Source organism: Sturnira hondurensis, unplaced genomic scaffold, assembly GCF_014824575.4.
Source record: "Sturnira hondurensis isolate 20B ecotype Veracruz unplaced genomic scaffold, ASM1482457v3 Scaffold0014302, whole genome shotgun sequence".
In the NCBI taxonomy this organism is placed as follows: domain Eukaryota; kingdom Metazoa; phylum Chordata; class Mammalia; order Chiroptera; family Phyllostomidae; genus Sturnira; species Sturnira hondurensis.
Genome location: NW_028086933.1, coordinates 5934033 through 5962028, shown reverse-complemented (window position 1 = coordinate 5962028; position 27996 = coordinate 5934033). Strand labels below are relative to the sequence as shown.

The following is a 27996-nucleotide window of genomic DNA, read 5'->3' as shown; positions in this document are numbered from 1 at the left end:
CTTGAAAGAAAACAAGCAGAACCTTTCCTCCATTAAAAGGTTTTCATCTTTTAAACATTCTCATATGTGGAAGCAGATTAGATTTTCATGTTTGAAGACAATGAGATGCTGGAAGCTAAGATTTTCACGAAATCCCAGGGCTGGGGGATCATCCAAAGGTTCTTTAGTTCATCTTCCTGCTCCATTCAAAATAGCATCGGAAAGAGAACACTTTAGCTTCCTGAAAATTTTCGGCATCAGCGGCATTTGAGCCTGATTTGAGCTAGCCCTCTTTTGTTTGTTTTGTTGTTTTTAATGAGGGCTTCATTTCTGAAGGAATTTTGGATACATTATTTGGGGGTTGTATCCTAGTCACATCAAAGTTGCAATGAGGAGGGCAACACCCTTTGGGTTTTATGCTCAGAAGAAACAACCCAGACACCCGCATGCGTGTGAAGAAACAACGGTCTGAAAAAACCCTTGAAGCCTGGCACAATGGAGGAAAGAATATAGATTCAGACCAGGCATTGAAAGAATGTAAAATCCAGCATAAGGCAAATAAATAATTTGGTATTATATTACCTACAGAGAAGATGATATGGGACATTTTGGAAGAGATTTGAGTTAGATTAGAAAGAATTGATTCCAAGTGAGAACGTGTGCCATGAATTCCTGTACAAGTTATACAGTGTCAATCTTCAGTGATAGTCTTTTCTTAAAGAAAACATTCTAATGTTTGGGCTATTTTAGGTAAAATAGTTAGCTGGAAGATTGGAAGATGACCACATTAAGTTAAATCTAAATAACTTTAAAAATGCTGTAAAGTACCTATAATTCTTTAAGATGAAAAAAATAATCTCCAGAATTTTTTATATCTCTATAACATGAAATGCATTACTGCTAATACCTAGCATGAATAGTCAAAATTTAAAAAATTTTATCTGTGCATTACTAAGCCTGTAATTAGTCATGAGTACCCTCACCTCTATCCCAAATAGCTCCAAATAATAGGTTTAAGACCGTTTCAGATTAACTTTAGGTAAATAATTTAAAGTATACTTGGAAACAAAACTATATTTTAACTAACAAAATGTACTAATGAGAACTGGATTCATAAATAATTACATAGCCAGATCAAATAAAGAGATACATAGATATTAAGAGAACTATGAAACTGCTTGATGAAATAACATTTTTTTTGCTTTGCAATTGCCTGATAAGTCGTATATATTAAATTCTTAAATTTACTATGAACAAATATCTTTATACTGCATTCATTTAAAAATCATATTCCAAAATACATGTACAGCTAAATTATCAGACAAGGGTTCTTCCCACATCCATGGAGATGAGAGTGCCAGTCAGAAACACCCATTAATTGGGTGTGGGATTTGGGTTTAGGCTTGTTTAGAAGAGATAGCCAATAGGACTGAGGCTTATTCTCTCGCAGCCTGGGAACTTTCGTCTGCTTCTCTTAGGGCCTGTTGTTAGTAGTGATTCAAAGTAAAGACACAAGTTTACTTGGAAGCCCATCTGTCAGACCTGAGTTTTAATCTCATCTCCGTTACTTTCTGGCTGGGTGGACCTGCACGGGAACTTTGTTTTTCTGAGGAAAGTGTAAGACCGCCACCATTTCTTGTAAGTGTTAGTTTCCTTTCCTGTTGGGTAGGGAAGGCTTTGTGATAACATGTATGGGAGTGCCTGTATTTTATAAGCAGATATAGAGGAGAAATAATTCTCTCCAGTTCTGTGTTCCAAAAATGGGACTTCTATCTCTGTGTGTGTGTGGCTAAAGTTATAACTTTACAATTATCTCATGGACAATATTTACATTAATTAGAAAGCTTCTATTATAGCAGATTGCCAGTATGTTACTTTATAATGAGAAATACATGCATCAAGCTAATGAGTTATACTGACTGCTATATATTCTCCCTGTAAGTATAGATACATAGACATGAATGTAAGAATATGGGAAGGAGAGTTATAATCAGTGAACTGACTGGCAAGTGAATCTGCGTTCAGAAGCATGGGAATAAGTTGGAAGTGTAAATGGCTGGTGTTCCAAAGCCATGCCAACCTAGTGGAGTCTTCTCCCTCAGGGTTGCAGTTGCTCATGGCCTAGAGACCTGTGTTCTTGGGCCAGGGTCTGCTTGCCCTGTTGGGGCTGGGCAGGCATAGCCCACATGTGCCCCTTTGACTTTCCCTTTTCTGTACCAATTCTGATGGACAGGAATGCTTACTTGTAAGACTTTATACTTGTAAAGATTCTTAGGTTACATAGAGGCTATAAGCTGAAAATTTAAGCTGAAATACCTTTTTTATTAGTTAGCCTGGAAATGCTAAGAAATCATTTGCTCTGCTGACTGTGCCTGGAAGACAGATTGAGTTTCAGCAACTTCTCCACATGCAGCTCTGAAAAATCAGGAATACTTGATTTCATGTAAGTTTTTTTCTTTGAAAAAGAATACAGTGTTATTACTTAGTATGAACATTATTTTCCAGATTTCCCATGTAAGAAACCCTCCTCGAAATGTTTCTTTTTGGTAAAAGCTAACAGAGTTACATAAAAGGATGACAGTCAATGAAAACAGAAACCCTATAATAATGGATTCTGGGATTACAAGACGGAGAACCTGGGAACCAAGCCCAACCCAACATTTACAATAATGAGACACTCACTTGTATCTCATGTTCTGTGAGGGGCTGTGGAAAATGAGGGAGTGTAAGGGAGTCCTATCTGGTTCTCTGCCCGTTTAGTTTATTGCCGTCCCAGAAAGTCATATAAATTCACAATTTTCCTGTATGGCTATGTAAGGACATGGAGTTCTCAGGGGAAAATTATATACCCAATTTAGAAGCTGCAATATGGGTTAGATAAATGTAAACGGGAATAATAAAATGCTGTCTTTTCCGGACTGGGAAAAGCCCTGAGGTATTAGATATTGGAACAGCGTCATATAAGGAAAGCTATAATAGGATTTCATTTGGATAATTTATTAGTTGGAAGGATTTTAAAAAGAGTAAAATTTCTTTTCTTTATATATTAAATTATACTCTACTATTCCAACAGTTTCTTTTGATTATATGTATATTTTTCTATTGTTATAACAGAGAATATGATGTCTAAAGTCTTCCCATTTATATTTAAGGTAAATATATTTATATTATATGAAAATAATCCACAGACCTATTTAAAGGCTGAGCATATATAACTCTGAGTTATAAAACTGTGCACCAAAGTGCTGATTCCTTTTATAACTCATCTCTAAGCAAGAAGCCTGAGGAGAATATTTCAATGACCTTTTTCTGTGGTAATGCTCCTTGTTTTTTTTTTTTTATCATTTCAAAAACTTTTATGGCTTGATTGAGTGGGTACTGTACAGTGGATCCTGTGGCAGATCATACACATTTAAAAATATTATTTCACGATCTATTGTCTTATTGGTATAGATCTTATGTAATGAGGTGAGGAGCACTAGGGGGGCAGGGCAGGGAATATAAAACAGAAAACTGTACTTGAATAAGAATTAAATAAAAAAAAGATCTTGTGTAATGGAGTTTATATTTTAGTAGTACAAATTTTAATAATAAAATTATTGTCATAAAATTCTCGTCATAGCACTTCCTGGATTTTAAGTACTTCTCGGGTTTCAAAATACATTTTAATTTTGAAAGAGATAATGACTGGATTCTGGACGAGTCTGAGTACCCAGCATGCACAATGGGTTTTAAATCATCTGCCTTTGACAGCTGACATGCCAATCTTTAGATTTTATCAGACACTTTTGCATAGGCAATTAGGGCAGGGACTCTTTGCAATGAACTTTTAAAATCTTAGTTTTATTGGCCAAGTATAAGAGTCTTGCAGTCAATAAATGAAGGAGAATTATATATGATACATTATAATCAAAATTATATGTAATACATTAAAATCAAAGCCATTTCTAACTTATTAAAAATTAGACTTCTAAAATGACTGAAATTTTGGTGCTTTGTTCTCTGGGTTATAGGAGTAAAGTAGTGAAATGATATTAGAGGGGTGTTGGAAGTATTTTGAGAACCTTGGACTTTATGTGTGATGCGATGGAGAGAAGCAGTTTTACTAACAGCTCAGTAGAGTGCCATATAGAGAAATAATGCAAACAACAGGAATGCAAGCACTGTTGCCTTTTTAAATAAGTCTTAGTATCACTTATCTGTGCCGGTTAGTTCTACTTCTCCATAGAAGCAACCACAACAACCGTCTTACGGATGCAGAAATTGATAAAGAAAACAAAAGGAGGGAAGGAAAGCAGAGAAAGAAGAAAGAAGGAAGTGGGCTGGATAGAAGACCCGAAATTGCTCAGTGGGCAGATATAAAGGATCACATTTATTTACCCTTCCACTGTAGCCCAATGTAATTATAAACCCTTTGATTCTTTTATTTTACAGTTAAGGTTTTAGACTATTAAAATCTTAACACATCTTTTCTGTGTCACTGGACAGGTGCTACGTGGACATGTTATAGACGGACCATTTCTCACCCATATGAATCAGAAGGGGGGAAGAAGAGGGTTGATTTAAATACCCTAACTCAGAATTTACTGTGATTTAGAGTCTCTGACTTAATGCTGCATTAACTACTGGTGGCTGCTTTACTGCCTTTAAAACATGCATATATAATTGGATACTGTAATGCTTTGCGGGTAAAATAAATACCATCTTGCACTAAAATAAATACTCTGCGTGATGAAGTTCATGTACACATAAATTAATCATTTACCAGTTAACCAATATGCACAAGAAAGAAATAGATCACTTATTAAAGGTTGCCTCATCTATAACATGGGAAAAATAAAATGCTGATATATTTTACTGCGCTGCTGTGAGGAAAAATGTATAAAATTATTGCCAGAAGTTTATAAACCATAAAATGCAGTAAGAACATTAAATTTAATAATATTTGTGCTAACTCAGATTCAACACCCTCTGCATTAAATATATCTTTTTGTCTATTGAAGCGTACACAAAACCAAGCTGAGGCTTTTTATTTAATTTTGATGGTGTCTTTGGAATCCTACAAAGCATCACATAAGTTATTGGTTATATACACTAAAACCTTTTCAGTGGCTCACTTCCACCATTCCTAAGATAAAATTCTTCACTGTCCACATCCCCGACCCCATTTTTAAAGTCTACTCCCAAAGGACTTCGTGGATTTCACTTGCACAAACATGGTAGTTATGAAGGGAACTTGGATTTGAATTTTTTAATCAGGCAGAAGTGTTAATATGCTCTGTGCATATTCTAAAATACAGATTGAAATACAGGGAAACAACGTTAAGCTGGGAGGGGGCACTGGGTCTCTGCAGATTGCGTCAAACCGATCTGCAGTGTAAACCTTTGGGGCTGGGACAGCCACGGGGCCTGAAGCAGCAGCTTCTCAAGGCCTTCATGCTGCTGCGGATGCGGCTGCTTCCTTTGGGCTTTAGAGCTCAGGAGAAATAAGCAACACTGCACATAGTTCCTTTATTCTTCATCGACTACTTTTTAAATAAATGGACGCTCACTATTTAGAAGACCAACTTACACAAAGCCTGTAGTCCACTCAGGACATTTTTAATATTGTCACGTTGCTTTGACTCTCAGGGATAAAACACCTCAGATGTTTCTCCACTCCCTTCCTTTTATAGGGGCTCTTAATGTAGAAAGACCTCCTTATCTTCCACTGTGAAGTGATAAATGACTGACTGGAGATGTCTGAAATATTGCTAAATCTCCCCCATGTACCATGTGTCACCAGCAATGATAAACAGGGCCTAATCTTTGGTTATGAACTATATTTATGGTTTTCTTGTCATCAGAAGGTAGGTATTTTCTTGAATTAGGTTTAAGGCTCTAATATTTGTGCTGGGAACACGTGTGCTAGAAAAAGTATACCTCGGTCCAAAGGAAAATAATCTTCCCATTTTCTTTCATTTGACTATTTATAGAGCTTGACATTTCCATCTATATCAGTCTCTTCCTTTGCGTCAGGAGGCACCCAGGAGTGTTCTGATCAGGAATCTAATTTATGCTAGTCAATTTACCATTTTGGTGATAACAGTCTCCTGGTATGACAGGAAAAGTAACAGGGAAGGGAATGTGGCTAGAATGCAGTCTTATCCCAGTTAGAGCTTATCAGTGACCAAAAGGAAGCACAGTGAAATTATTTCCTCCATCTCCTACATCTAACCAGGGATGGGGGAATGAAAATTTTTGTAAAGGAACGATGCATAACAAGGGCAGAACACCAGAAGACAAAACTAACAGAAGGCAAATTAAGGCTTTAGGGAATTGAAATAAGGGTCGATAACAGTGTAATTCTACATAATTCAGTTTGGTTTAGTATCTATCAGGTATCTGCAGGATACCAGACAGCGGAGTAGATGCTTGGGATACACTAGTCAAAACTAACAAGATCTGCTTTCCTCATGGAGCTTAGATTCTAGTTGAGGGAGACAGACAATTAATAAATGATAAATTACAAAATTTATCAGAGGGTGGCAAATGTCATGGACAGAAATAAATCAAGGAACAAAAAGATTAGGAATTATGGGAAGGGGCTGCATTTTTAGGAGGCTGGTCAGTGAAGATCTCATTGAGAAGTTGACATCTGAGCAAAGACTTGGAGGACAGAGAGAGCAGCAAGTCATATGGACTTCATGGGGAAGAGTGTCCCAAAGAGGAAAAAGCACAGGTCCAGGCCCTGGTGCGGGAACCGCCCTGGTGTGCGGGCAGAACTGTAAGGGGGTTGGAGTGATGGCGGTGGGGTGAGTGTGGGAGCACAGGTAGGAGAGCTGGTGGTCACGGTGGGCCGGAAGAAAACATACACGCCCCGGAGGACGACTGTTCCCCTGTAGCCTTTACTCTGACTCAATCAGAGAGCCGCTGGAGGATTTTCGGTCAAGGAGCAACAGGATCTGACCTACACTTTATTGAAAACAGGCTGCAGTGGGCAAGGGTGGAAGAAAGGAATCACTTAAAATGAAAAGGTCACCTCTCTTCTCTGCGTAAGTTTAATGACTATGAACCAGAAATTTATGAGACAATAGTTTAAAATCATATATGCAAACACAGTGAAGTTGTAACCACAACAAAGCTAAAACCAATTAGAAGAGACAATTCAATAAAGCAATCCTTTTCATTTTATAGGACCAAATGGTAAGTTTGCAAACATTTTATCTATTTATTTTTAAATGATTTGATTTGTTTACTTTTAGAGAGGGGAAGGGAGGGAGAAAGAGAAGGAGAAAAACGTCAATGTGTGGTTGCCTCTCACACGGCCCCCACTGGGGGCCTGGCCCCCAACCCAGGCGTGTGCCCTAGATTGGGACTGGGACTGGCGACCCTTTGGTTCACAGGCTGGCACTCAATCCACTGAGCCACACCAGCCAGGGCTGAAAACATTTTAAACTAAGGTGAGGAGCAACCAGTGATAATAAACAAACGTTAAAGTTTGGCAACTTCTAACATCTGTTGGTAAGGAGTATGTGAAAAATTGTCCTTTGTAATGTGGCCTAGGTTGTGGGATTGAACAAGTGCCTTTTATGATGCTGAGATGGTCTCTTCAAGTACCTTTTACTTCTTTGCTTCTCAGGAGTTGGAAGTTAGGGAAACTTGAGTTAAGAAGAAAGAAAGCCATCAAGAAAAATGAAGGGAGCCGTAGTTTGGATTAGTCATAAATATTGTTATTGTCAGATATAAAACACTGAATGATGGGAAGATTGAAAAAAATAGTTGGGTCTTCTCCAGGGAACAAAGAAAGTGAAAAAATAAAAATACTGACAAAAGGTGAATTTAGCTTTATAGTCAGCCTTTTTGGCAGTTAGAATTATTAGGTTAAGAAACAGAGCTCTCCTCATCGCCGCCCCTGGGCCATTTAGGTTTAGAACAAATTGGACCTGAAAAAGTGTCAAAATTCACAGTAGGAGTGCCCACTCAGAGTGCCATTTCTCTCTCTGAAGTAGGTTCTACATTTACCTAGGGAAATTTCCATTGAATTATAATTAGGTGGCTAATTAAAAAGTGGATTATCAGCTATATTAAAATATGCCAGAAAGATGTGCATATCATTCAATCTTTAATTTAGGAAATTCACTTTTTCCTTTAAAAAATTCTCCCTGGAAAATTTCATGTATAACGTGCATTTTCTTTTTTTCTTATATCAACTTTTTGAAATAAGTCTAAGAGTTTTTGCTTATTGAGGTAATGGAAGCAATTTGAACTTTCTCTGCAAATAAAAAGTACCTGCACCTGGCTGGTGTGGCGCAGTGGATGGGCGCCTGTGAACCAGAGTCCCCAGTTCGATTCCCAGTCAGGGCACACACCTGGGTTGCAGGCCAGGTCCCCAGTTGGGAGCATGTGAGAGGCAACCACACATTGGTGTTTCTCTCCCTTTCTTTCTCCCTCCCTTCCCCTCTCTCTAGAAAGAAAGAAATAAAATCTTTTTTTTTTTAAAAAGTACCTGCACATTGTAATTATTCTTCACAATGAAAACCCATGGCCATGATAGTAACCCCAAGGCAATGCAAGGTCCCCAGAAGAAATAATGTTAAGAATGAAAATAATAACAGTTATCATTTATTCACTGTTAATATACAGGGCGGGGCAAAAGTAGGTTTACAGTTGTGAGTATGCAAAATGCAGAATTTATTCTTGTATTATTATTTCTTAATTATTGTATTATTTTCCATACAAATAATTGCAAACCTACTTTTACCCCACCCTGTATGTCAAATTCTGCCTCATTTAATTCTCTCAGTAACCTTATGAAGTAATTTTATGTCTATTAAACAGACGAGGAAACTGAGCTTAGAGAAGTCAGGCAAATTATGGAAGGACACACAGCTTGAAGGTTGTAAAGCTGAAATTCAAACTCAGGTCTGTTTGATCTCAAAAATTTTGCATTAAACAGGTTTTCCATCCTTAAAATATTTCAACATTAAGCTAAAACTGTATTGTTGCATTGAACTGGTTTTGAAATGGGTATGTAGCACAGAAACAGTTAATCAGGATCTTATCTTAACCCAGACCATATTTACTAGCCCTGGGTCCAAATATCAGTTTGTTTTATAAAGTAAGTGATCATCAGGAGACTCCTGAGACTTCACTGAGAGCAGAAGTTAAAAAGTAATTGTTACCTGATATTGTAGGTTACTTTTTATTTGTCTTTTCTTGTTTTCTTATAATTTCTAAGAAGGTACGGATTAGATGATAGCCCATGGACTTTGGTACAGAATTGTGTGCTAGGAGTGTGTCTAGGAGTGTGCTAGACTGATCGAGTATTAAGTGGGTCACTTCATTCCTGAAGGCACTTAAATGCTGGCCACCCCGAGTAGATGACTTAGCGTATACGAATGACTGACTGGGCTGGGCTGGGCCTACTGAACTACTCACAGTACTCAGTTCTGATACCCTGGGGATGATTGGGAACTCCTTCTGAAATAAATGTGATGACCACAACAATGTAGTTATCTTAATATTTTTGAGGACCTACTGTGTATCAGACACTGCTCATTATATACATCACTTTACTCCAGGGTTTCTCAGTCTTAGGACTACTGACCTATTGGGCCAGATAAACTGTTGCTGGAGACTGTCCTGTGCATCTGAGGAAGACTAGCGGTATTTCCGGGCCCCAGTCACAGCACGCCCACCCCCTCCAGCTGCAACACCCGAACTGTTTCAGACGTCACTAAATGTCTCCTGGTAGTCAAAGTCAACCCCTGTTGAAATCCTCTGTTTTATTTTCTCAGTAACTCAAAGAGGCTGGGACTATTAGACTGGTAATATTACCGATGAGAAAACTATGGCTCCACGAGGTTTGAATAAAATGCCTGCAGTCTCACAGTTAGTAAATTACAGAGCTGGAATGTGCATGGGTTGCCTGCCTTTTGAATGCTGCTGTTGTGGTTAAAACACCCCGGGGAACACCTGTCCTCTTTCTCACTCCCTTTTTTCCTATATATGACATCACAGGGGTGGAGCCGTGGTAATGGGGCGGGGGGTGCATATAACATAGGGAACAGAATTTATTATTTTTGTATCACTGCCTTTTATTTGACAGATTAATTCCATTTTAATTGGAACTCTGGAAACTAATGAAAAAAATTACAAGTGTTAGATGGTCTATTCTCAGGGTTTTTGAATGTCTGATTTAATTTTAACCAATTAGCATGCCATTATGAAGGAGTATTACGTTGAGAATATTACACTAAACACTAATATTTTATTCAGTATTAAAAATTTATACAAATGCTAATAGAAGTGCTTTATTCCCACTTTCTTTAAATGAGAAGAAATGCTTCCTCAGGGTGATTCCAGCTACAAAGAAAACGTTATCTTCTTTGGAGTCTGTTGGTATTATGCTTTCCACAAATCATTGCTTAAATGAATTAGTAAGATTTAATTGAATGAAATTTATTTATTTTTTAGAAAGTATATGAGTTTTTCAGCCTCTCAACAATTGTTTTCCATTTTCTACCTATATCTCATGGTAAGGTAACAATAAAAGTACATTATTCTCCAATACTGCTAAAAAGGACAAAATAACTGTTATAATCCTGATTTTAGGATATTCTTCTCTCCCTTCTTTCCTCCTACCCTATTTCTCTCTTTTTTCCACTTGGTACTTTACTTTTTAAAAAAACTTTATTCACCCTGGCTGGCGTAGCTCAGTGGATTGAGCTCGGGCCTGCGAATCAGAGGATCGAGGTTTGATTCCCAGTCAGGGCACATGCCTGGGTTGCAGGCCAGTTCCCAGCAGGGGACTCACAAGAGGCAACCATACATTGATGTTTCTCTCCCTCTCTCCTTCCCTTCCCCTCTAAAGGTAAATAAATAAAATCTTTTAAAAAATGTTATACAGAGATGATCGTGGGCTGGAATTTGAACCCAAATGTATCCAGACTCTGCATTTGATGATTTCTTTGCAAAGAGGATTTAATATACTTAAATAAACTAAACTACATAAACATCTAATAACCACTGAGAAATAGCTCAGTTAGGCATGATTTCAGAACTGGATTTCAGATCTACTTTCCACATTGTGCCCCATATGCCTTTCCCAGAATCTGGCCTTAGTGTGCTCTCTGATTGTGGACTTTGGGCCCACTGCATGGATCCTATGGCTATTCCCCCCCGCCCCCACCCCCCAGTCCCATTAGCCTGTCCCGCTGTTCCTACTCTCCTAGGTTTGGTAGCCTTTTCAAGCTTCCAAGCTAGTATGGCACTGAAAGATTTCCATGGCTTAGACATGATGAAGGCATTTTACAGTTTTTCAAATCACTTATGTGTTTTAATTTCCAACTTCTCAAATATTTGAAAACTATGCAACTATACTTTTTATAACATCCTTAACTTTGTTAATTATTGTACTCTGCTCCTCAGTATTAGATGTGTTTTGCTCTGTGTTTTACAGATCTCCCAACTGGGTTGGCCAGACCAATCAGTTAAGATGCACATACCTTGAAAAAGCTACTCTTTAGGAAAAGGTTACTTGAAATTCTAGGCAGTATTAGGAGTTAAAAACTGCCATGCAAAATCAAAGCAAACAAAATGGAATATACTAAGGTAACTGAAAAATTAGAAATTAGTGGTATGTTTAGCATAGTAATCACCATTATAAATGGGAAAATTTAAATTAAAAAAATAACAGTTAATGGGCTGACTTTTCTAAAATATTGACTGGATTTAATTAATAAGCATCTTATGCATATGGCTATTCTGAAAGTTCTTTTAAAAATGAAAGACCAGTGACTTAGTGAGAAGTATTATTACATGAACATATTTGAATCTGGCTAATGAAAAATAGAACTTTAGAATTTAAAATGTGTGTATAAAATGTAAATGGATTTAATTAACTGAAAACCCATAAGACAGAACTTCTTCAAATAAGCAATTACTTTGGGGACTAATAGAGTAAATAGGAACCTGATTCATTAGCACAAATACCCATATGGGAGAAGAATCAGCAAATTTTATCCTTTAAGTTATTTATGCACACATGGTAATATCTCATTAATTTAATGCTTCAGTAAATTTAAAAAGCTTTTGATAGTTATTTCATGAGCTGGGCCAACATTTACCTTTGCTTTGCAAACACATTTATTTATAGGTAGATAATATATGGTATTTTAAACATTTATTTTCAATCTTATGTACACTTTTTAGATGCAGAATAAACTATTTTCAATGAACCTCAGGCACCTTACAAGCTCCTATATACATCTAATCTATATGCTAATAACAAAATGTTCATATGATTTATTATAACAGGTCTCCTTAAGGATTTCTACTTTGTTTTGTTGAAGTTACTATATGTAGTTTAAAGTAATAAAAGACACATTTGTTTAAAAGTTATCTGTAAATCAGCCTTCTTACAAATTCAGATATGCCACCCTTCTAATTTATTAGAATAAATGAAAGTTTACAAGTTTACAATTTTACAGTTACAGATATATAGAGAATTTTTCTCTTAAATATGCATTAGAGCATACAAAGAGAAATAAAATACAAAGAAGAGTGAAAATAAATGTTTTGTGGGTAGACAAAGGAGATTAGCCATCTCAAACCATAAGTCCTTTCGGCACAATACTGTGGTGAAAGAATTCAATAATGGACCCTTTCTTCAAAAGTTGATTTTGTTTACTTGGGATGACTCTGTTCGGATCACTTGGAAAAAGACAGTAAGCTTTTCCTGTTAAAGGCCGTCAGCATGCAGGCCCAAAGCGGTGGATGCTCCAAAAAGGGCATCTGGGAGAAGAGAAATACCACTACACAGCAATCTGGCATTTTTAAATCATCCTTGTATATGGCCATGACTTTCAAACGTCCACATGTCCACTTTCTGCACAAGATGCTACAGTGAAAATTCAAGAAGGGGAACCTCATTTAAACTGGAGTCAGGAGGCCGGAAGAGGGAGCCATCACTCCCTACCACTCCCTGCCAATTACACCCCTTAGGAAGAGACACCTTGCAGACCCATACTACTTTACAGCTACAGCGCGCAGGAAGACTTCCTTCCTGGTCCAGCAACTCGCCCAATGAGAAACTGTCACCGCCCTGACTCTTGCTTCCCCCCAATGTCTTTCAAAACAGCCCCTCCCAAATCCCCCCTTTTGCTCTATAAAGTAATGTTCCTCTCTTTTGCTAGTTGGACTTGCCTAGTTTTTGCTCTAGCATGCTTGTACCAAATTGCAATTTTCCACTAGTCCCAAATAAATCTGCTTTGCTGGTAGAATAACTGGTGGTTTTATTTCTTAGGACATTATTCACTAAAGAATTTTAGACGGGTGTATAAACTGGGTACATGAGTTCAGTTATTTTAGTGATCAAAACCCTTATGTAGGTCAAAATGACTCAAATTCTAAACCAGATAAAACATACTAAACCAGAATTTATAAAAACCAGAGTTGAACCAAAAAAATGGAATATTGCCTTTTGTAATGAAACATTTTGAAGACAAATTGTTTGGATATTACTCATAAGTCATCTTCACACAAGAAGCATTTCCATTTCTTTTATAAATATATAGAGAAAATTAGACGGAGGGAATGTCAATTCTGTTATCCAAATCATTAGTTACTTACCATAGAAAGAGGGAGAAGAAACTTCAATTCCATTTTCATAACTTAATCAAAAATACTTGATGAAAGAGGCCCCCGTTCATGTGTTCCCTGCTGGACACAAAACCTGGGAAGGAGATACAAGGATGAAACATTTCATTATTAAGAAGACAACTGCTCAGACAATACTATGTCCGGGATTATTTCTCACCTGAATGAGAGCTATCACAGTCAGCCTTAGGCTGCTTAGAAATCAACCAGCTGTCCACAAACGTTCAAGCAAGAAAGGCTAAAATGACTGCTGTCATTACAGGAAAAAGTCCAGGGATCGAATCCCACGTAGTACTTGTCTGGGTGAACTTTAAGTCTTTACCTTCAGTGAGGTTCCATTTCCTCATCAGGTGGGAGTAATAATAGTGGTTAGTCAATGGACTGTTCTGATGATGAAATGAGGTGATGTGTGGAAAAACATTTAGTTAACAGTGGAAGTATTTATTTATGCCCTCTTTATCTTAAGAATTTGACGTGGCTTCCCAAAGGAAAAATAATGAAATGTGAATAAAAATAAGAAAATTAGGTCGAGAGTAAAAAAAGGAGGAAGTATATATGCCATCGTGTTGGTCAGTAGATGAACTGATTGAATTTATAATTTGGGTTTGAATTTCTTGGTAATTTAAATAAAAGGAAAATAATTTCTTCTATAACTCCTATTATTAGAAAGGAGAAAAATACATCACTCTCCCTAAGAAACTAAGTATTTTATTTTTCTGATATGAAATTCATAGAAAAAATGTTCATGTAAAACATGATACAGAGAAAATGGACTGTTCTATTTAACAAGAGTAGGACCTACAATGAAAACTGAGGGGCAAAACAGTACTTTTACTTGGAGATAGTTATTATTGCTGTAAAAATTACATTTCTCCTAGAGACAAACCTGAAGCTTGAACTTGGGAAATCCTAAATATAAACTGACTAACCCCCAATTAGCAAATCATCCAGCTTTCTTCCCTGTGCCTTCTTAACAAACACATGAGGAACTTCTTCACTTGAGACTGATTGCTGCCCTGGCTGGTGTAGCTCAGTGGGTTGAGTGTGGGCCTGCGAACTAAGGGATCACGGTTTGATTCCCAGTCAGGGCACATGCCTGGGTTGCAGGTCAGTTCCCAGTGGGAGACACACGAGAGTCAACCATACATTGATATTTCTCTCCCTCTCTCCTTCCCTTCCCATCTAAAGATAAATGAATAAAATCTTAATTTAAAAAAAAAGACTGATTGCTGCTCACTAATAAATAGCAGCTAGAGCTGTAAAGATAAAGTGTGATACAGTACCGATGTGATACACTGTTGATGTGATACAGTACTGACAGCTGCAGAGACCAATTGGCTGCAGAGACCAATTGGTGGGGCCATTCCAAAAGGGAAAGGAGTCGAAAGGGAAAAGACACATCCAAATCATTACGTAAGTGCAACAAATCACAGCAGGAGGCCTCTTCCTTGAACTCCACGTGTTTTTCTTAGTTTCCTTGAAATCTCACCTCCAATCTCCCAAGGAATGCCTCTCAATTTTCCTCTTCTGGTTTTTCTTTTTCTACCTCCCCTTAGATGTGGGCCTTCCTTGAGGTTCTCCACTTGGCAACAATTTCGTTCACATTCATGGATTAATTATATCTTTCTTTCTTTGATATTTTTCCAGGTTGGATCCTCATCCCCCCTCCCCCGAATTTGCTTTTGTTTCCGTATGGAAAATCTTTCTGACTTGAGTGCTTGGCATCCTGGCAGTTTTCCCTTCCCATCACTGCACCTCCCCACAATACACACGTCCAGCTGATTGTAGCTACTTTGCCCACACAAAGCTCCATTTTCCTTTTACAAGTCTAAGGCCATTGTCATACCAGAAATTCACCATCCACCATCTACCTTCAAAGCAATGGCCTCCCATCTCATGTCCTCTCTACTTCCAATCTTTAGTTCCCAACTTTCCTGATGATTTCAGTTTTCTTCCTGAACTTCACGATTCTTCACTTGCTTGAAAAATTCTAACTCTCCAATCCCAGAGCAATCAAGTCTAAAACTTCTCAGCAGAACTTTCTAAGATCCGAGATCAGTACATTTACTACTTTCCACGTAACCCTTCTAGTAACACTATACTATTTTTTCCACACTGTCTCTACTCGCTCCAAAAGCTGCCTCCTGCCACCATGACTCTGATTAATAGCTTTCTGTCTGAAACACTCGTCTTTTAACTCCCAGTTCAAATACCACCTCTTTCGGGGATCTTCTGGAATTTCTCAATAATAATGCATTGTACTTTCCTTTACATACCCAAAGATGCTTAACTATATCCTTACTACAAGAATCTCATTTACAGTGTTCTGGCTTTCCTTTGCATACTTGTATACAGCAGTGTCGAGAGCTCTCTAAAAGCCCATAACCTAGTAGGGAGACCCTGCTTCATTTAAATTTCTGACTTCCATAGGATAATATTCAGTGCTTGAATATTGTGCATGCTCTATAAATAACCTATAAATAACAGAATATCACACGGTTTTAAGGACACCATTCTAGAAAATGTTTTCTAAGTGACCTCACGTTTGACCTCACGTTTTCTAAGACCTCACGTTCTAAGTGACCTAATGTTTGACCTCACGTTTTCTAAGTAAGACTTCACGTTTGAAACATGGAAGGAATGAAAGGAGCAAGGATGAGAAGAAAACCAAGTATACATGGATGTGTGTTACTTTTCTCTCTTATTTAACTCATTTGCTTGATGATTTTATAAAAATTGAGCAAGGGTTTATATGTGAAGAAAACGTTGAATTTGTTATGATGAATCAGATTGCAAAATATTTAGTTATTACGCCTTTGAGATTGTCGCGTGAAGTACACGGCAGAGCTGCCATTAGGGCTGGGAAATGTCTTCCTGGCGCCCATCCTAGTACCTGGCACATCTAAGGTAGTTTAATATTTGTTGAATTAGTATGTGCTTACTCGTTCCCTCATCTCTCTCTCCGCTGTGCCAGTCCGTCTCTCACCCTTTGTAGCCGAACTATGGCAAATGATTACTGAGGCTCATCTTTATTTTTTACCTCTCGTTTTCAGTTCGCACCACATCAGTCTGGCCTCTACCTCCTCACACTGCGCACTGTGCTGGGGTATTGACTTCCACTCTGCTACCTCTGGGGGGACTTACTTTATCACCTTTCTCTAGGCAATCACATCCCTCTATGGATCGTATCAATCACACCCAGACCTATGAATGTGAAGATGAGTCATAAGTTCATGTTGGAACCCCAGAGGTCTCTGACAAGCTTCACACCCATAATCAAATGACTGCTTGCTCTGTCCTGTGATGTGTCCAAGGCTTAAACTCATCGTGTCTGGCAGTGAATTTAGCATTTATCTTTGCAAACTTTCCCAGTGTTCCCTGACAATTTCTCAGAAAATGACACATCAGTTTTATCCCCTATATATATCTTATTTCTACTGACTTTTTAAGAAAGAACCAACATCCCATTCTTCTTCTGCTAGGGAAAGCAACCAGTGTATCTTTGCTGAAAAAGTTCAACTCATCTGCATAACTTTCATCCCTTGCCAACCAATACTCTGTAGCATAGCCAGAAAGAAGTATTTTTCTGAAATACAGAATTGATGATGTAACTAACTACACCCCCCCCAATTTGAAAAAACTGCCCCATCCTTGTAATTGGTCCTAGGAAAAAGGCATATTCTTTGATATGGCTAAAAAGCCTTTCATGGTGATGGCCTCTGATTATGTCTGTAGATTCAAGACATTCATTCACCCTTGCTCTCTGTACTACAGGCATCTGCCTTTCTTGTCTCTCACACAGCATTGCTCTCTTCTGCTTTCCATACATCATGACTTCTGTGCACATTCTGTCTAGTTGGCTGCTACCCATTATTTAGATCTCATTTTCCAGAACCTTGCATTTCTTCTTTGTAGCATTTAGAACAGTTTCAGTGTCATACCTATTGGTGTCATTCTTTTAGTGTCTGTTTTCCCCATCAGCATTTAGGCCAAATGAGGGCAATGAATACCTGATGTGATTCATTGCATCCTAACAGTGCATGGCACATAGTGAGTACTCATAAAGATGACTTCACTGAAAGCATGAGTAGATGAAATGAACATGAAAATAAACAAATTCAGTGGGAAAACTGTACCCTTAGCATACTGTTTAAAAATTCTAAAGATAAGCACAGTATTGAAATCAGTAACAAGAACACTGAGAGCTTTTGATGGATTTAAGAAATTAAGGTGGAAAAAAAAAAGAAATTAAGGTGGAAGGGAATCCTTTCTCACCCAGATTCAGTCGTACATGAATGGGAATGGTAGGGATATTTTTCATGAAAACTTCACCTGCGCTGGAGCAACTGGTTTTAGCATATAAGAAATATGCCAAGATATTAAAGTAGTGTTTTTCATTTCTAGTCTTGCCATTTTTGCCACTGCATATATTGAACAAGGGCCATTGCAAAGAGAGGAAGAGAAGACTAGGACAAGGGACATACTGGAAGGCAAAGGAGAAAAAAGATTTTTAGAAAGTGTAAGTCTCTCACTCAGGATATTCTGCTGGTTAGGCTTTTTTTGTACACCTGGTTCTAAAATTCATGTCATTACATGAAATGTAATTGTCTCTGCTGCTTCCATATGGTGGCAGAATTCTAGCAACTGCATCAGGATCTCATCAAACAGACGAAATGAAAATGTTACATAAGTTGTTTTCCCTCAGTTAGCTTACAAATACAGACCCCCTAATAATGAAATGCAAATATTGCAAATTAGAATGTATCAGTTATAAATGTACGCTTGCAATTATGAGGGTAAACATTCCACATTGAAAGAAGAAATGCCATCTGATTTTGATTTAACACAAAGGGGGCAAACACATTCCATTTAAGAATGACAAATAAAGATGTCAATGTGATCCATTTATAGCTCCTCAGAGAATGTCTGTAATCCACCTAATGTTCTGAGAAACTAGTTATTGTATTTGCTCTCTAAAAGAGAAGAAGGCAGAGAATTCCCCAATGGACTTCCATCCAAGGAAACTAAGCTTAGCTAGAATAACTTGCATTAGTCAGTGTCCTAGGTGCATACCCCTTAAAGGGGAGAATGAGAGCTTCAGGTGTTTCATTTAAATACCGTGTAATTGATGGAATACTACTCAGTGGTAAAAAGAAGAAAATATTACCCTTTGCAACAAACAGTATGGGTGGACCTGGAGAGCATTATGCTGAGTGAAATAAGCCAGTCAGAGAAATACCATATGATTTCACTCATATGTGGACTCTAATGAACAAACTGAACTAACAAGGAAAATGGGGACAGACTCCTAGATGGAGAATAGGATGACAGCTGGTGGGTAGGGGGAGGTTAAGGGATTGAACAAAAAGGAAAAAGGACTCAAGGACATGGACAACAGGGTGGTGATTGCTGGGGCACAGAGGTATAAAGGGACTAAAGGGTAATAGAAAATATGATAAAAATTAAATAAAAATAGATACTGTATAACAGCAGAGAAACTGGAATGCTTCAGGGACTGATGGGCATGTTAAAAATGGAGAAAAATGTTTGCCCTCCTTGTCCATCCATCCCCCCAGCCTTCCTCCCCTGAGTTCTACAATGGTCTTACTGACCTAATGAGGCTCGCTCTTTTTTAAATTTTATTTTATGTATTTATCTTTAGAGGGGAAGGGAAGGCGAGAAGAAGAGAAACATCAATGTACGGTTGCTTCTTGTGCATCCCCTGCTGGGAACTGGCCCCTGCTGGGAACTGGCCCCTGCCGGGAACTGGCCTGCAACCCAGGCATGTGCCCTGACTGGGAATCGAACCTCGATCGTCTGGTTCGCAGGCCCATGCTCAATCCAGTGAGCTACACCAGCCAGGGCTAATGAGGCTCTTTCTGCAAGGCCTATTGCTAACAAAAATTAGAGCCATAAAATATTAATTATAAATATCCTAAGTACTATTGATTTTTAAACATTTTATTATGGGTTATTTCAGGCTTAGGGACAAGGGCTCTTGCCAAAAACAGACACTGGAAATATAATCTATGTTCCTTATCACTATACTCATGCTTCGTTCTTTTAAGAAGGGGTTTGCTAGCCCTCACAGGTTTGCTCAGTTGGCTGGATCGTCATCCCATATACCAAAAGGTTGCAGGTTCAATTCTTAGTCAGGGCACATACCTAGGCTGCAGGTTTGATTCCCAGTGAAGGCGCGCGTGGGAGGCAATTGATTGATGTTTCTCTTTCACATCAGTGTTTCTCTCTCTCTCTCCCTTCTTCTCTCTAAAATCAGTAAAAACATATCCTCAGGTGAAGAATAAAATGAATAAATAAATAAGCAAGCAGTTTGCTGTTAAACACATGTATGATACATATATATTCATGTATAAGCATATATAAAATATGGCCCTTTGTAAGGCATAACTGATTATTTTTACTTCACATTGAGTGCTAAAAAAACTTAGAACAAAATTTGTTACTATCTTATAGCAATAGTATTGAATTCTGTGGCATGAGTTTTGAGTGTGAATCTCTTTCCTGACTTTATCTTTTTCTTGGCCTTGTTTTTGACTTTGACTCATTTTTCCTTACCTTTTTGAAATCTATTTTCTATTGCTATGCAGTATGTTTATTAGCCTGTTTCTATAAGTCTAAATCATTTCCAGCACATACATAAAATATACAACACTTATAGATAGCTTTGTTTTTCCTTCAGATGGTTGCAAAATTTCCCAAGGCAATCTGCAATATGTAACTTTTTGAATGTTGAACATTAAGACACTGATGTGTATAGTAATTACTTTTTTGGTGGTATTTAGCTCAGTATTTTAGTTAGTTTTTAAAAATACTATTTATGCATACATTTTTAGGACTTGATTTCCTAGCCTGAGGTCCATGGACTCTCAAATTATATGCAACAATTTGTGCATGTTTATATTAAGGAGGAGTTTCATGATTTTAACCCAACTCTGAAGAGTGATTTTGATCCAAAAGATTAAAAATTATTGATTTGCAATGGAATAATCCCAGAAGACCTGATCTTGGTTTTTTAGCATTCAACTAATTGACAAGATATTTATTAATTAACCTACAAAGTTCCTGGCACTACATACTCAGAAAACAGCAATAAACATACAGAGTTGTCCTCTGACCTCAGGACACTTCTATTCCAGGGGACATGAGGGTAGACAACCAAAATAAAATAATTGGATGGTTATTATACAAAAACAAAAGAGTGATGGAATAGAAAGTGAATGCAAGTGGGTGTTCAGGAAGATCTGTCTGAGCCGGTGTCATCTTATCTGGGCCAACCAGGACCAGAGCGAAGAGTGTCCTGGACGGTGGGGCCAGCTGATGCAGGGACCCCAGCGGAGAGTCAAGCTTGGTGTGATCTTTAGCTCTTCCAGCAAGTAGGAACCATAGACCTTCAAATCCACTTTTCAAATTCATTTTGAATACTTCAATCTAGAAATATCAGACTAAATAGCATTTTGCATAAAGATTAGATATCTTTTTCTTGTTTTCATTTTCTTTTTTTAAAGTTATATTTCCTAATGTGAGGGAGAGTTATCCTCAGAAAAATAATCTAGTATATTTTATCATCCATTAAATTTATTCAGTAAACATGTGAGTCTGCCATGTTTAAGGCACTGTGGGAGATGCCCTCAAAGGGCTCAGATACGATGACCAGATTAAATATAACTGCCAGATATGTAACCATTATATACATCTCAGCCCAGACGGAGTAAGTAGCCTGAAGAGCCAGCCTCTGCTGTCTACCAGTGCAGAAGACTCTAGTCCCCAAGAGCCCCGGCATCCAGGAATCCACAGAATAATATGAGAGTTCTCGATCATGATTGTACATATGGCCTTTGCTCCAAGGAAACAGATGCCCATCATACCTAGTAAACCAATTTTGGTCATTTCTGCTATTTGCTAGGTTTAAACTCACAGAGTTCCTCGCCAAATTCTTTGTTTAAAAAATTCCTCTTAAAAAGAAAGGACTCCTTGTACACTGCTAGTGGGAATGTAAATGGGCACGACACTATGGAAAACAGTACGGGGGTTCCTCACAAAATTAGGACTAGAACTGCTATATGACTCAGCAGTCCCTCTTCTGGCTATCTACTGAAAACTTTGAAAATATTTATTCATAAATATATATGTACCCTTGTGTTCATTGCAGCATTATTTATGGTACACAAGACATGGAGACAACCTAAATGCCCTTCAATAGATGGTTGGATAAAGATGTGGTACTATATACAATGGAATACCACGCAGCCATAAAAAGGATGACATCTTGCCATTTGTGATAACACAGATAGATCTTGAGAGTATCATACTAAAAGGAATACGTAGGATGGAAAAGGACTAAAACCACATGGTTGCTCTCATATAGCAACAGATTAAAAAAACAAACTCATAGACACAAACAGTAAGGTGGTTTCCTGAGGGGAAAGGGAGGTCGGAAGATGAAGAAGATAAAGGGGGTCAAATATACGGTGATGGAAGGAGACCAGACTGTGGATGGTGAGCACACAATGAAATATACAAATGATGTATTGTAGACTTGCACACGTGAAACACAGTGTTATTAACCATTGTGACTCCAATACATTAATTTAAAAAATCCTCCTAGAAGGAACCTGGGAAAATCCAAAACATAACAAAATCATTATTGGACTTTAATGTGAGATCTTCTGACTTTCTGACTGAGAAATCACTAAAGGCATTTGTTAAAAATGCAGTTGTTTGGGTCTAATCTCAGACCCATTAACTCAGAACTGTGCAGAATGGCTACAAGAATCTGGGTTTTTAAAAAAGCCTTCAGATGATTTTTACGCCCTCTGAAATTTAAGACCTTCTTTCTTTATGGATGTAATACTCCAGCAAGGATTGCTCTCTAGGTTTAAGAAGTTACTTTAGTCCTTAAAAATAAGACATCACCATTTGGAGTTCAAAATATCAATTACTCTGATCTGTCACACTAGTATTAAATGCTCAGCACTGTAGATTTTCCATTTGGAGCTTCCAAGCATTTAAACAGAGTTGGTAAACTAACGATAGGTATTAAAAGGCTGCCTGATGGATCATTAAAATAATAAACGAGTTGCTGAAATTATAGAGGCCATACGAAATTTAAGATAAGATGACCTGACGTGGGGTATTCCACTATGTAGTGATGCTGTTACTTATCGTTGATCTGGGAAACCTGAGGCTCTTCGGAATTTCTGAAAGAAAGCATGACTGTCTGAAGGTTGCTACTCCTATCGATTAGGTGGTCCCCCAATTTTTTTTTCTGGGTGATATAAAGAGTGCTGGTAAGGAAGTCAAGAGGTGTAGGTTCTATGCGTTAGCTTCTGTGTTTTTCTGAGCTTCAGTCTCTTCTTCAATACGTCAATGGTCTTTAACTGGTCCTTAGCATATCTTCCAGATCCAAGTTTGTGTTACTGTTTTGAGGTCAGTTTTCTCTGCTGTAAGATACAGGGGTTGGACACTGTGCGGTATGTCCATTTGTCCTGGGTGTCTGAGGGCAGCCCCGTTGTCCCCATTACTATATTTGGATCCCCATTCATAATGCAGGCTCACTCTCTCTAAAAGTTTAAGATCAATGATACTTCTTTTAGTTTATCCCAAGAAAGGGACAATATAGCGCTACATGTATTTATAAGAGATAATTATTCATTCAACATATACTTATTGGTCACTTACTATGTGATACTCACCATGTTAGGCCCTGGGAATACAATAATGAAAAAAGACAAAAAGAGTTCTGGCCTCATTCTGCTTACAGTATGATGGGGGAAGTGAAGGGAGGAAGATGCCAACCACCCCATGTAGACTGACATGTGAGTAAAATCACTGCAGCTTACACTCAGTGTTATACGGGATCCCTCAGAGCTGGGGTAGAGAATAACAGAAGCCTGAAAATTGTTTGGGAAAGCCTCTTGGAGGTGGTAATATTTACTTAGACATAAAAGATGACGACGAAGACAGGGGGTTGGGAGAAAGGGAAGAGAAGAGTATATTCCGAAGTTCTGTGGGAGGAACAGTCCGGAGCTTGACAACCAAAACCCTGGAATAGTTCCTTCTATCTCTTGAGAGTTTAACCCAAAACTGCAGAAAGGAAGTAGGAGGCCCAGGGGCTTAAGGGACTTATCTGAGGTCAAATGCCAGTTAGTTAATGATAGAACTCTTCCACCCTTCAGTCCATTGTGTGAATCCTTCTTAGGGATCACAAGGCAGCAGGACGGGTCAGAATGCCTTGGTTCAAATCCTGGCTCTTTGACTCATAAACTGCCTGTCCTTGTTCTTTGAAACTAAGTTTCCTTTGTGAGAAACACAGATGACATCTACCGCATCAGATTGCTACAGGGATATAATGAGATAATGCGGTACAGTGCCTGGGGTACCATAGGTGCCTGATAAACGTAAGCTCTTTTGATTTCTCACCCAGTGCACTTTGGCCCACAGCAAGCTGTTGGCACACGAGTAGGCAGAGGTTGTTGCCTGGCTAAAAGGGGTAGTGGCAGAGGGGAAGTTCTGGAACACTAGGCTGGGTGGATTTAGCAGCTGTCCATCTGGGAGTGCTGTTTGGGGGAAGGCGTCAGTAGAAGACACCCCCGACTTCATGCTTTTGCTCACCACTTAGTGTGCAAGTGGTAAATGTGGAGTTTTCATAAGACAGGAAAGACCATCCATAGCAATTTCTATTATAGGAGACCAGTAAAAAAAGGATGACACACTTTATTATAAAATACATGCCAAAAAATGTGATGTTAACATGGCCCTCAGTCCACTAGGAACAAACTAATTCAGTTATCTGCAGGATATTAAATAATTGCTGGTGTTAAAGATGCTTAAAAACCAAGCCCATGATATTGGAAGAATGAATAATTTACCCAAGTAACTACGAGGATTTTCTTCACTGTCTATGAACTTCAGCCTTAAAGTGCCATGAGGCATATTTCATGGATTAAAGCTACTTCACAAAACCTGTTTGCCCTCCCTGTAGACTAACCCAAAACATAAGGGAGTATTTATGGTTTGGGTACACACAAACCAGGGCTGAATATTTCTTAGTTTTAGAAGTTCACTGGGTCCCTTTTACCGCAACCATAAGGTTAATGCCATTCCATATATAGCTTTTTGAAATTCTTACTTTATGATTCTCTGCCAACGGTGCCTTATGGGAGAAATTTTATTTCAAAGTTTCTTAGGATGTGAATTGAACTCATTATTTTAATCCAAGCTCGTTGTTTAATTGACAGAAAACATGTATTCTAAATCATCTTGTATGCATGGCAGAAGCAGCTACATAAATTTAACAATGGGTGGATTATTACTGTTTAGCATATTTATGGAATTTTATATTTGGGGAACATTTTACACATCTTTTATTAGTTAATCCTTACACTTCCTAGTGAGTCTGACAGGCCATAAACAATGCTTTGGGTTTTAAATTGCCAATAGGTGAGAACTTTAGTGGGGAAAAATCTATAGCATTCCTTCTTGTACTCATTCTTGCCTCCAGCACATTTCTGAAATCTTTTTCCTCTCCTAGGAGAACAAGGCTAGAGGCTAGGAAAGTGGGCCACACCCACCCGAAACCCTAGTAATAAAAAGGACCCTGTCCTAGGTTAGGTGGTCTACACCAGAGGAAACCTCCCAAGACCCGGGTCACGTGACAGGACCCCCAATGGAGATGCATCCTAGGAATGTAGCCCCCAAAAGGAGCAGATAAGGAAGCAATTTTCCTAAAATCACACAGCAAACTTAGTTTTCAATTCGAATGATGCCATACCTGCTAGATTCATGATCTAAGACATCACCAGTTGTTCTCTGAAAATAAATGCATGTATATTTAAAAACTAAAACTTAATTCAAACTAAGAGGGTTTGTATTTTTGTTTTGAAAACTCACAAGTTTTTAAGCTCCCGTAAACACCCACTTCCAACTTTTTAGGATGGTCCTATGTACCCCTCTTCCAGACACCACAAGGTATTGGAGAGCAGCGCAAAAATGCCTGTATAGATCAAAGTCTCATTCTGGACCCAAAACTTTGTACAGTCTGAGGCCTTCAGAGCTAACAAACCAAGAAAAATCCATTACATGTCACCTGAGGGCTGGACGGGGGAGCCGCAGAGGCTGCGTCTACTTTCTGAAGACCCCAGCTTGGCCAAGTTCTGCCCAGAATCTAATCTCTCTCTGATCCCTGGGGCCCACCTCTACCAGCGTGTGTGTGTGTGTGTGTGTGTGTGTGTGTGTGTGTGTGTGTGAGAGAGAGAGAGAGAGAGAGAGAGAGAGAATGAGAATGAATACATAAATGAATGAATGAACAAATGAATGAATATGTATGTTTCGGACAGTTGGGAAGTTGGGAAGGTGCAGGAAACACCCAAAGGATTTTGGAAGCCAGCCCCTTTGGGGCCCTGTGCTTTCTCAGAGCCGCTGGGCAGCTCTCAGGGGGTCTTTTGTAAGGTGACCAGGTCACCTCCCTTCCAAGGGTGCAAAGGGATTCTCCATGCCCCGGCATCTCCTGAGTGTGTGAATATGGGGATGGTGGTGCGCAGAGAGGTCCCCCCAAAATCCCACCCACCCAGGCGCTCCCTCTCCCTACCCAATCCCGCCGGCTCCGCAGCGCAGACGCTACCTGGGGACCCTGGAGGCTCCGACAGCGGCTCGCGGTTTGCCTAGCGGCAGGACTAGCGTGGTGCGCGCTTTGTGAAGGTTCAGGAGAAAGGCCAACCCCGCCCCGCCAACTCTACCCTCTCGCACCTCGCCCCGCCCTTCCCCTAGTCCTCCCCATCCAAGCCCGCCCCCATCTCCAACCCCCCCTCTTACAACGTCCTGGCCGCCTCACTCCTAGCTGCTTCCCTGAGGGCAGAGGCAGTGGATACCTCCCTCCCTCGGAGTCATCCAGGCGGGTCACTGGTGCCAGTGCGGGTCAGGGAGCCCTAGTGGCCTCCTGGATCCCAGAATCTACCACCCTGCTTGTGCCGATCTCTCTCCGGGACCCCAGTAGCCTTTGCTGGCCCAATGACCCCGCCCTTCTTCTCGCAGGGCCAGAGGGACCGCGCCACACCTCTGGGACTGATAGGAAGCTGGGAGGGGGTGAATTCTTCTACCAAGGGAGGTAAAGTCTGGGAAAAGTTCCTGGCGGTGTCAAGGGTCAGCCATTTCCTGTAAGGACGTTCTCCAGCCAAGAGGTGGAAACTCAAGCGATTCTATCTGCGAGTTCTGCTGACATCACAAACCACACATCTCCGCACACAAACCACCCTCATCTTGTACACAAAGACTCTTCGCTAAGTATTGCAGACTTTTGCACTTTCACCTTTCCAAGCCTAAGCGGAGTGACGCTGCAGCGAAAGCGTTAAAGGAACTTACTATTTTTTAATAAAAAATTATGCTAGAAACACATTAGCTCCATTCTAAACTCTAAATATGGTAACCTCTGAATAATCCAGTAATCAGCATTATCTAGGCCTGTCATTACTTTGAACCTACGTAATTTTTAAACTATCCACCTCCTTACTCTATTATTCCCTGGTGGACGTGAAGGAGGGGTGAAAATGAAAGAGCTTTCAATAGCTGGTATAAAAGTGTATGGAAGAGGCAGCCCGCAATCATTGACAATAAGTTTCAAAAATTACCTATAGGCCCCACTCTTTACCGTTACCATTTTGCTTGAGTTTGAATAATGGAGGGCTGGTAGCAACTCTTATTTTAAGCAGAAATAGTACTTTTCTAAGAATGGTGTGATGGTGTGACCTCCACCCCATGATCAAATTTTGCCGCACCTCCCAGACGAATAGAAGCTTGGACTGGACCTAATCTTATCTGGACCTGAGTGTAGAATGGGTACTCGAGAAAAATAAGCGTCTTCTTTATAACTTTGTTGTTGGTTGTTCTGACCTCATTGGAGCTCAGAGGACAGAGGATGATTCAGTCACTGTGGTGAAAAAAAAAATACCATTTCAAGAGAGCTCAGCCTGTAACTCCGTAAAAGTTTTCTTTTTCCTCCCTTTTTCCGCTGAAGGACTCCTATGCTGATGTGTTCCTAGAACATAATCAAGGTCCATTGATATTCAGGCAAAGTATCAGATGCTTCAGATAATAGCTTTAGTTACCTACTTACTGCAACTGTTTACACTCTTGGTCTCCAAAGTAGGCGATGGACAATAAACACCAGAACTTCCATTTATGTTTTTTATTAAAATAAAAACCTCAAGCTCTTGCAAATATATAATATGCAGATTGTTATTGGCACCCTCATTTGTCCATAGGTTGGTGAGTTGGTCTCCTGTCCTTCCTTGCAGAGGTGTCTTGAGGAAATATTACTGGGTGATCTGCTGCATGGAGGGGCTGACATGTGGCTAATTGAGT

General features: G+C 39.1%; 1 protein-coding gene across 2 annotated transcripts in view; it reads right to left on the bottom strand.

Annotated features, from left to right (window-relative positions):
- Positions 1-19819, bottom strand: part of RHOBTB1 (Rho related BTB domain containing 1) — a 107054-nt gene extending 87235 nt beyond the window's left edge. The window contains exons 1-2 of one of the 2 annotated variants that reach the window (XR_005068871.1): positions 19786-19819; positions 13594-13696 (exon numbers count right to left, since the gene is read on the bottom strand). The gene's annotated coding sequence lies outside the window, so the exon portion shown is untranslated. Of the gene's footprint in view, positions 1-13593; positions 13697-17952; positions 18009-19785 lie in introns of those variants that run through there. The other variant, XR_005068873.1, reaches the window with a different exon arrangement.
- Between the last annotated feature and the right edge of the window lie 8177 nt (positions 19820-27996).